The 10,649-nt window shown below is 38.2% G+C and overlaps 1 pseudogene across 1 annotated transcript; it reads right to left on the bottom strand.

Moving 5' to 3' along the window:
* Positions 1-2,152: 2,152 nt before the first annotated feature.
* Positions 2,153-6,791, bottom strand: LOC308610326 (ferritin light chain-like; annotated as a pseudogene). Its single transcript has 2 exons — positions 6,753-6,791; positions 2,153-2,670 (listed from the first exon to the last, which is right to left on the bottom strand). The product of its transcript is annotated as a ferritin light chain-like (transcript).
* Positions 6,792-10,649: the final 3,858 nt, after the last annotated feature.

The raw sequence follows: 10,649 nt of genomic DNA, 5'->3' as shown, positions 1-10,649 counted from the left end.
ACAATAAATGAATGAATTGCCCTTAAAAAAAAAGAATTAAGCAGTTAGTTAAGCTGTTGGTCCCACATCAGACAAATTATCCTTATACCTCCTGTCAATATTGTTAACAGAGACTGTTATTTTATTAATCCTTATGATCCCATGATTCTTTCTTTCATGTTTCGGGGCACAGCAGGTGAGAGAGTGGGTTTGTTAAGCTGGGTGGGTTTATCCTTCTTTTATGCGTTCATTCAATTTTCTGTTCATTTACTTATTGTATACATATGGCAATAGAAGCTGCTAAGGCAATCATTGCTATTCTGCAAAACAACAAGGCACAGAAGCAGATGTCTTATTTCCGAGATTTCTCCCCCCAGGATTATTATGATTAAAGATCCTTTCCCCCCACTCCCTGGAGAGGACAAGGGGCTGCTCGCTGGAGGATTTTTAATGACTTGGGGAAAGGCTCAAATATCCCCCCATTATGGTAATCCACCCCAGGGGCAAACCACACAAGAATATTATGAATTTATTTTATTTTTCTATCCTTGCAAAGGTAATACTCAGCTCATTAGAATATGAAAACTATACTGTCAAATTTCAGAATTACATGGATGAAGAAAATCACCAAAGTGGCATCATATCATGTGTGTTATAGCTGTATTTACTATATTGACTATATTAAATATGTTGTGTTATCAATGTATTGTATAACTATATATTGAAAAGGCAAAATGCTGTAACGTATTTCAGAGAAAATAATTATGTTGGCCAACCCCAAATTGTACATTGTAGACGGGTCCTAGGAAAAGAAGATTCAATTCATAGTGAACAAGAGGTTAGCTTCTGTTTTCAGCCATGTGCTATTTCAAGAATTAAACATCATGAATAATACAGGATATAAGAGGAATAGTCTAAAGATGGAAAAGCACATTTTGATTAGGAAAGAGAATTTAAGTCTTTTTTTTTTAAGGAAAACTGCCTTATTACTATGAGATAAGAAAATTGTTTCCTTCTTTTCTTCCTTGCTTTCTTCTTCTTTTTTTTAACCTTTTTAATTTTGGATATTTGACCTCTAAGCTGAGATGACTGAAAATGCCTCCTCTGGGCATCAACCTTTTTGAAAGACTTTTTCCCCCTCCCTGAGGGCTATTTGTCTCTTGGAGGCTTTGTCTACATTACTCCTCAAGAGGCAAGCATTTGTCCTTGCACTAAATGCTGACATCTCCTGATAAGAGGGAAGCTGCAGAGTAGAAGAATTGAAGGTCAGTATGTTGATATTGGTCTCAAGCGCATTGATGTACATTTGTGTATTGGGGAAGGGGAGTGAAGCTTGAGAGTGGGCCAGTGGGGAGGGGTAAATATTTTGTGATGCTGTCTACCTATGGGCTTATAAAGTTTATGGCTGCATTAGGAGGACAAGCATTACCATTAGCATGAAAAGTAGGGCAGACCTCAGTTGCAAAAGCTTCTAGCCATACACATAGGGCAATACGTAAATGATACACCTTATTGCATTCACCCATTCACCCTCCCCTGTTCACGCTAATTGGAAATTTCCATCCATTTCAGAGAAGTAACACAACTATCAATCATTTTCCCTGGCACGAATCTTCCAGGAGAAAGAAAATGGAATACACCTAGCGACAGAGCTCACGCACTAGTAGTCCATGTGTCTTAGATTTAATATCTGATGACTAGCTGCATTGAAGCCAAGAGGTGGTTCACAAAGTTGCTGCACATTAGAATCACCTGGGGAACTCTGAGACCTTCCCGTGCCCAGGCTCCTCCCTAGACCTACTGAATCAAAATCTCTGGGGCTGGGACCCAGACACCAATGTTTTTCTTCAAAGCTCTTTAGGTAATTCAAACGAGCAGCAAAGCTTGAGAACCAGCCCAATAATGGGAACAAACTTATTTCACACAGATAAAGTGGGGCAATTCATATGTTAAAAGAACGTGAATATATGTATATATTTCTTTTTTTCACTTTATTCTGTTTGTATTTCAAATAGGCTTTTATTTTTCCTTCTGCAAAAAGCATTATTGTTTCCATTTGGTCCAAGGCTTGGGAGAGGGCTCCAGGGCGGTTACAAAGCTGCCTAGTGGCTGCAGAGCGGGGCTTCAGGCAGAAGCTCTGACGCCAGAGGGTCTCCTCAGACGCGGCTGGACTTCAGAGACTCCTGTTTGGCTCGAGGGTGAGCCTTTCAAAGAGATACTCGCCCAGCACAGCCTGCGGACCAGCCAGCCTGCGGAGGTTGGTCAGGTGGTCTCCCATCTTCTGGATGAGTTTTACCTGCTCCTCCAGGAAGCGGCTCTCCAGGAAATCACAGAACTGGGAGTCTGCACGGGCAGGACCCAGGGCGCGCAGATCCGTTAGTGCCTGGTTCAGATTCTTCTCCCTAAGAATGGCGGCTTCCACAGCATCCTGGGTTTTACCCCACTCATCCTGAGAAGGCTTCTGCGCATCCTGGAAGAGGGCGCGGCCGCAGCACTGGTTTTGCATTTTCAAGAGGCGCTGGGCGCCCTCACACTTCTCCTCAGCCAGTTGGCGAAAAATGTGGCCCATACTGTCCAGAGTCCCATTGTTGCTGTCGAAATAGATGCTCAGAGAGAGGTAAGTGTCCACAGATGCATGTTGAACAGGCGGTGGACGGCGGCCTCCACCTCGGTGGAATAATTCTGACGAACCTGTGAACTCGTGGTTGATCAGTGATAAGGAGCTAAGCTCAAAAACTGGTGTTGGCCTGTCCTGGAGGCTGAGGATAGCTGAGTGTCTGATTCCAAAGGTTGCGAAAGGAAGAAAGGTTGGAAGGTGGTCGGGGGCTGGAGCAAGGAGCGTCCCTGGGTCTGTTCATTCCAAACACTGTTGAAGCAAAAGACAGATCTGCAGGACTGCCGAACGCACTGCCTCAAATAGGCTTTGATATAAATGAACAAGAAGTCCAAGCAAGGACAAAACTTACCCTTCCTCCCACCAAAATAGCTGGTGATACTAGAATCTAGATCTGGGAAGGGATTCTTCCATTGCTTTCTTAACATTCCAAGCCACTAGAGCAGTGGTTCTCAAAGTATGGTCACCTTGTAACCAAGCAGTACCCTATGGGGCCTTCCTAGGACAGACCCATCCACCATATCCTCTATTGTAGTTTCTCTCTGAAGTACTCAGATAATAGTATCTCAGGCATATTTCTTGAGTTTTCAGATGCTAAAAACCACCACCCAATGGAAGAAATGAACTCCTTGATGATCATGAGCACGTAGCCCTCAGACCTCCTGGCACCTAAGGATGGATAATGTTACCTGCCTTGTGGCCTCAACATCAGCCAATCAGAGGATTGTGCACGAGCTGATCACATGCCCTGGGATGTCCCTCCCTCACCTGGCCCTTAAAAATGCTTTGCTGAAATCCTTTGGAGATTTCAGGGGTTTTGGAACACGGACCACCCCTCTCCTTGCTCGATCCTGCAATAAACCTTTCTCTTCTCCAGACTCCAACCTTTAGGTTTGTTTGGCCTCACTGTGCTTCAGACACATGAACCTGCATTCAGTAACAACTTGACCAGCTTTACCAGCGTCCCCTGATAATGTGTCAGATATTCAAGTTTTAGGGCCCTATCCCAGCCCTATGGAATCAGCAACTCTAGTGGGGCTCAGTGATCTCTGTTATAACAGGCCCTCCATATGATTTTTATTCACCTTAAAGTTTGAAAAGATCTGCATTGTCAGCTGGCCAAAGTGTCCACCAGCAGGTGAAGGGGAGTGATGCCTGGAAAAGATAGGGAGTAGCCAAGGCAAGTACAGCAGCATTTGCCGTGGTAGTAATGGAGAATGCCTTTTCTCCACTGGTTGGCACAGACTAGTATCTGGGAGCAGTGGCAGGGTTATTTAGGATGCTTTACAATTCAATGTAGTGACCGCTGTCCTGGTTTGCCAGGGACTTCCCCTGTGTGAACACTTAAAACCTCATCCTGGCAAACCCCTTAGCCCTGGATTTGAAAAACTTAGGGAATAACATGAAATTTAGGGGAAACATGATCTAGGATTTGGGCGAGTCACAAGTGCTAATTACAGCTAAGCAAGTATGGTCAGCATCTAGCCTTCTTTACCCCTTTGTGGGAAGGTAAATCTGATTGGGTGAAAGGACTTATTGTTAAGAAATCTTTGTAGAAACATCCCCTTCTGCTTAGTCTGCTGGTTCTCAGTTCTGGCTAGACACTGGCATCGTCTGAGGAGATTTAAAGTTATTTTATTGGTCTAGGATGACCAACAGTCAGTGTGAGGGTTTTTAAAAAGTGCTTCAGATGATTCTAATATGCAGCCAAATTTAGGTGCCACTGCTTAAGCTTTTGAACCACTGCTACATATTTTCACCTCATCTTCCTATGAGAATATCCAACTGTAGTTGAGGTTTGTTTGTTTTTCTTTTTCTTTTTTTAACTCTCTTATTATAAGATTTACTGTCTTAAATAAGATTGAATGTACAGAAAATCCTGCTAGTCCATCTGGTACAGCTAGATACTTAGAATAATATCGTTAAGATATATACCATTTAAGTACTGTGACTGGCCTTTTTAAAATTAACATATGCATTGAATTAGTACAATCTCTTTTGAAGTTGTCATGTTGGGGAGCTATACCTGTAATCTGCTGCCATTGCTAAATATCTGGACAACTCTTATTAGGAATTGTTTTTAAAAATCTTTAGGGATTAAAACCAAGAGTGCTGTATTATTTGTACTGGGACCACAAAAACCTCACAAAGTTTCCCCACTGTACCTTCTACCCCCATCTCTAACCCTTGGCAACTTCTAATCTGTTCTCTATCTCCACAGTTTTGTTATTTTAAGAATAATACGTAAACATAATCATGAATTACTTAATCTTCGGAGATTGGCTTTTAAAAATTTTTTCTTCAGCATCATTCCCTTGAAGTTCATTTTAATTTTTGCATATATTAATAATTTGTTCCTTTTCGTTGCTCCGTAGTATTCTATCATAAGATTTTATCACAATTTGTTTCAACATTCATCCATTGAAAGACATTTGGGTAGTTGCCAGTTATTGGCTATGATAAATAAAACTGCTATGAACATTTATGTGTAAGTTTCTGTGGGAACTTAATTAAGTTTTTGTTTCTTTTGGATAAATGCTCAAGAGTACAAGTACTGCGTTGTAGGGTGAATCTACTTTTAGGATTAAAAGAGACTGTCAAGCTGTTTCTCAGAGTGGCTAAACCATTTTATTTTCCCACCAGTGACGTGATATAACTTTTCTACGTACTCGCCAGCATTTGATGTTGTCACTATAATTTTAGTTATTCTCTGATATCTCATTATGGTCTTAATTTGCATTTCCCTAATGCTAATGATGTTGAGCATCTTTTCATGTGCTTCTTTGCCATGTGTATATTCTCTTCCATGAAATGTCTGTTCCTGTCCTCTGCCTATTTTCTAGTTGGATTTTTTTAAGTTGTTTGGAGAGTTCTTTGTATATTATAGATACAAGTCATCTGTCTCATATGGGATTTTCAAATATGTTTTCCCACTGTGTAATCTGAGTTTTCATCCACTTAAAAGGATCTTCTATGAAGCATTTTTAACTCATTTTGATGAGATACAATTTATCAGTTTTTGCTTTTATTGATCATACTTTCGGTGTCAAGTCTAAGAATTATTCACCTAGTTCTAGATGCCAAAGATTTTCTATTTTTTTTCCTAAAAATGTCCTGCTTTTACATTTAAGATTATGATCCACTTTGATTTAATTTTTGTGTAAGGTGTGGAGGTTTAGGTTAAGGTTCATTTTTTGTTTGTTTTTGTCAAGGGATGTCCAACTGTTTCAGTACCATTTTTTGAAATGTCTATTCTTCCTTGATAGCTTTTGCACTGCTGTCAAAAACAGGTTAAATGTATTTATGTCAGTCTATTTCTGGGTTCTCTATTCCATTCCATTGATCTATGTATCTACCCTCCAAAATTACTGCAAAGTCTTGAAATTGGGTGGATTAATTCCTCCCATTTTAATCTTCCTTTACAAATTGTTTTAGCTATTCTTCAGCCTCTTCTTACCATACAAATCTTAGAAAAAGCTTGTCTATATCCGCAAAAACCTTGAGGGCATTTTAAGAGTAATTGTGTTAAGCCTCTTAACTTGGGGAGAATTGACATCTTTATTATGTTGTGTTTCCTAATCCATGAACAAGGTATGTCTCCCTATTTGTTTGGGACTTTAAAATTTTTCTTCATCAGCATTTTGTAATTTTCAGTATAGAGGTCCTATAAATGTCCTATTGGGCTTGTATTTAAGTATTTATTTAGGTCAGTTGTAAATGGCATCACATATTTTAATTTAAGCTTCTACACATTTGTTATTAATATATAATGTGATAAAATTGTGTTGATCTTGTACTCTAAAACATTTACAAACTAATATTATTTCTCAAGCTTTTTGTGGATTCCTTGGTATTTTCTCCATTTAGATTATCATGTCCTCTTCAGACACAGACAGTTTTACTTTTCCTTAGGCAATATAATAGGATATATTACTCTTCAACATTCAGTAGGATATATTCCTTCCTATTCAACATAGTAGGAATAGTCCTTTTATCTTTTAAATGAACTTTTTAAAAATTTAACTTTTAAATGTATGTATTTATTTATTTTTGCTTTATTTTCTTACTAGAACCTCCAGTAATACATTTAATAAAAGTGGTGAGAGCAGATATCTGTGCCTTGTTTCTGATCTTACAGAGAAAGCATTCAGTCTTTCACGGTTAAATATAATCTCGGTATAGGTTGTTTGTAGATCATCTTTATGAGTTTCAGTATGTTCCTTTTCTATTCCTAGTTTGCTTGGAGTTCTTTTTTCTTCTTTTTTTAAAATCATGAATGGGATTGGATTTTGTCAAGTGCTTTCTCTGCCTTATTGGATAGGATCACATGACTTTTCCCTTTAATCTATTGGATATGGTGGATAACATTGTTTGATTTTAAAATATTTAACCAACTTTGCATAACTAGAATAAATGCCACTTGGTCATGGTATATTATTCTTTTTATATATTTCTGGATTTAATTTGCTAATATTTGGCAGAGGATTTTTACAGCCAATTTCATAAAAAATATTGGTCTGTAGTTTTCTTCTTTCTATCGTATCCCTGTCCGGTTTTGGTATCAAGGTAATACTGGCTTCATAAATTTAATTAGGAACTGTTCCTTCTACTTCTATTTCTTATCAAATCATGTAAAATTGGTGTTAATTCTTTATGTCTTGGGTAAAAGTGAAACATCTAAGCCTGAATATTCCTTTTGGGAGTTTTTAAATGAAAAAACAGTGTTTCTAATGGTTACAGGAAAACTGAGATTATCTATTTCATCTTGGCTGAGTTTTGGTAGTTTTGAGTGTAGAAGCATTGGCCCATTTCACCTACATTTTTCAATTTATAGTGTAGACTTGCTCATAACAACTTGTTCCTCATTAACCTGCAGGATATGCCATGGTATCCCTGGTTGCATTTCTGATATCTGTGATTTGTGCCATCCATCTTTTTATCTTTATCAGTCTTGCTAGATCTTTATTGATTAGATTGTTTATTTCCAAGAACCAGCCTTTTGTTTCATTGATTTTCCCCCCTATTTTCCTGTTTTCAGTTTCATGGATTTCTATTTCATCTTTATTATTTCCTTCTTTCTGCTTGTTTAGTGTTTTTTCCTCTTCCTTTTTTACTGTTGTAATATAGAAAATTAGATTATTGCTTTGAAACACTTTCTTTCCCAATTTAGTGCTATAGACTTCTCTTTCAGCATTGCTTTCACTTCATTCTGCAAACTTTGATCTGTTATATCTCCATTTCCTTTTATTCTATGCATTAAAAAATATTTCCTTGATGCTGTCTTTTTTACCCATGAGTTATTTGGAATTGTGATGTTTAGTTTTCACGTGATTGAAGATTTTCCTGTTGTCTTTCTGTTATTGATTTCTAGTCTGATTCCATTATGGCTAGAGAACATACTCTATGATTTTAATTCTTTTAAATCTGCTAACTTTTTATGAATATATAAATGAAAGAAATAAGAAAACCTCTGAGTCTTAGCATCCAACACTTAGGCACATTACAATTTAAATCTGCTAAGGTTCTTTTTATTGCCCAGTATATAGTATATGAGTGAATATTCCATGGACACTTGAATATGTATTCTGCTGTTACTGAGTGTGTTCTTTAAATGTCAGTTATATCCTATTGATTGATGATGTTTTCATTTCTTCCATATTCTTGCTGATTTTTCTCTCTGGTAGTTCTATAAATTGCTGTGCTGAAGTCTCAAATAATAATTGTGGATTTAAAATTTTCTCCTTTTACTACTTTTTTCAGTGTTTGCTTCATGTATTTTGAAGTTCTGTTGTTTGGTGCACACACATTTTGTATCATTGGGTCATCTAGGTGGATTATTCCTGTTATCTTTATGTAATGACCCTGTTTGCCCCTAATAATTTCCTTTGCTCTGAAGTCTACTTTATCTGATATTAATATAGCCATTCCTACTTTTTCTGATTAACGTTCACATGATATATCATTATCTTCCTTTTACTTTGAACTCCCTATATCATGATGTTTAAAGTAAACTTCTTATAGACAGTATATAGTTGGATCATGCTTGTGAATTTTTAATCTACTCTTCCAATCTCTGTCTTTGACTTGGTTATTTAGATCATTTACAGTTAATGTAATTATTGCTATGTTAAAGATTAGGTCTACCATTTTATTTTTTGTTTTGTCTTTTACCTTAGTTTCTCAATCCTGTGTTTCTCTTATTTTGCCTGGTGGGTTACTTAAACATTTTTTAATAAGTCCATTTTAATTTAATTTATTTATAATCATTTGTGTATACTGTTTGTATAGTTTTCTTAGTGGTTACTTTTGGCATCACAGTATACATATGTAACTTACCATAGCCTACTGGAATCAGTGTTTTATTACTTCAAGTGAAGTTTCAAAATTTTACTTCCATTTAGTCTCTTAATATTCCCCAGTTTTAAAGTATGATTTTCTGTAGTATTTCCTTTCTCTACATTGAGAACCACATCAGATGGTGTCATAATATTTGCTTTGACCATCAGATAGTATTTAAGAAACTCATGAGGCTAATGATAGTCTCTTATATTTACCCCATTTGTTTTCACCCATTCCATTGTTCCCCTTTTCTTTCTGAAGTTCCCAGTCTTCTGTTATTGTTTTTTTTTTATGTTTTCATAACATTAGGTGATATCTGGGCTTTCCAGTGCCATTGGATATGAGTTTCAGGAAACACTGAGTCTGGCTCACTTAATGCTGCTGAGTTGGAGGGTTTGTATATGTTGGGCCTGTTGGCGCAGCAGGTGCTAGCAGATTAGACTAATGTTGATGGGACTAGTGCCACAGGAGGATGGGTTCCCATTCAGGCTATGCTGCTGCTACAGTAGATCAAGTCCCCCTCTACCCCAAGTGTGGGGCAGTGACCTGCTGCTGTCACTGCTTTGTATTAGGCTGCTTTTGCCTCAGGTGTGTGGTGGGATCCCTTGGAAGCTGCTGCTGCTGTCAATCACAAGGTTAAATTCATTTCAGAAATACTTAAGTATAAATATATAGCCTGGCTCCTGTAGGACCCCTGTAATAGTTTTTTTTTTTTTTTTTTTTTTTTTTTTTCTTTTTTTTCTTTTTGCGGTATGCGGGCCTCTCACTGCTGTGGCCTCTCCCGTTGCGGAGCACAGGCTCCGGATGCGCAGGCCCAGCGGCCATGGCTCACGGGCCCAGCGGCTCCGCGGCATATGGGATCCTCCCAGACCGGGGCACGAACCCGTATCCCCTGCATCGGCAGGCGGACTCTCAACCACTGCGCCACCAGGGAGGCCCCTCCTGTAATAGTTTTTTATTGCTTTCATACAAATTACCACAAATATAGTGACTCAAAACAATTTAAATTTATTACCTTACAAGTCTGACATTGGTCTCAATTGAGTAAAGTAAAAGTGTTGGCAGGATGGACAGATGAATGGATAAAGATGTGGCACATATATACAATGGAATATTACTTAGCCATAAAAAGAAATGAAATTGAGTTATTTGTAGTGAGGTGGATTGACCTAGAGACTGTCCTACAGAGTGAAGTAAGTCAGAAAGAGAAAAACAAATACCGTATGCTAACACATATATATGGAATCTAAAAAAAAGAAAAAATGGTTATGAAGAACCTAGGGGGCAGGGCAGGAATAAAGACGCAGCCGTAGAGAGTGGACTTGTGGATACAGGAAGGGGGAAGGGTAATCTGGGATGAAGTGAGAGAGTGGCATGGACTTATATACACTACCAAATGTAAAATAGATAGCTAGTGGGAAGCAGCCGCAAAGCACAGGGAGATCAGCTCTGTGCTTTGTGTCCACCTACAAGGGTGCGATCGGGAATGGAGGGTGGTAGGGAGATGCAAGAGGGAGGAGATATGGGGATATATGTATACGTATAGCTGATTCACTTTGTTATGAAGCAGAAACTAACACACCATTGTAAATCAGTTATACTCCAATATAGATGGTTAAAAAAGAAAAAAAAGTGTTGGCAGAGCTACATTCTTTTCTGGAGGCTCTTAGGGGTGTTTCTGTTCCCTGGACTTTATCCGCTTCCAGCGGTCACTTGT

The sequence above is a fragment of the Mesoplodon bidens genome, assembly GCF_964165515.1.
Source record: "Mesoplodon bidens genome assembly, contig: HAP1_SCAFFOLD_197, whole genome shotgun sequence".
NCBI lineage: Eukaryota > Metazoa > Chordata > Mammalia > Artiodactyla > Ziphiidae > Mesoplodon > Mesoplodon bidens.
The sequence above is the reverse complement of the archived record's forward strand: the minus strand, read 5'-3'. Positions and strand labels throughout refer to the sequence as shown.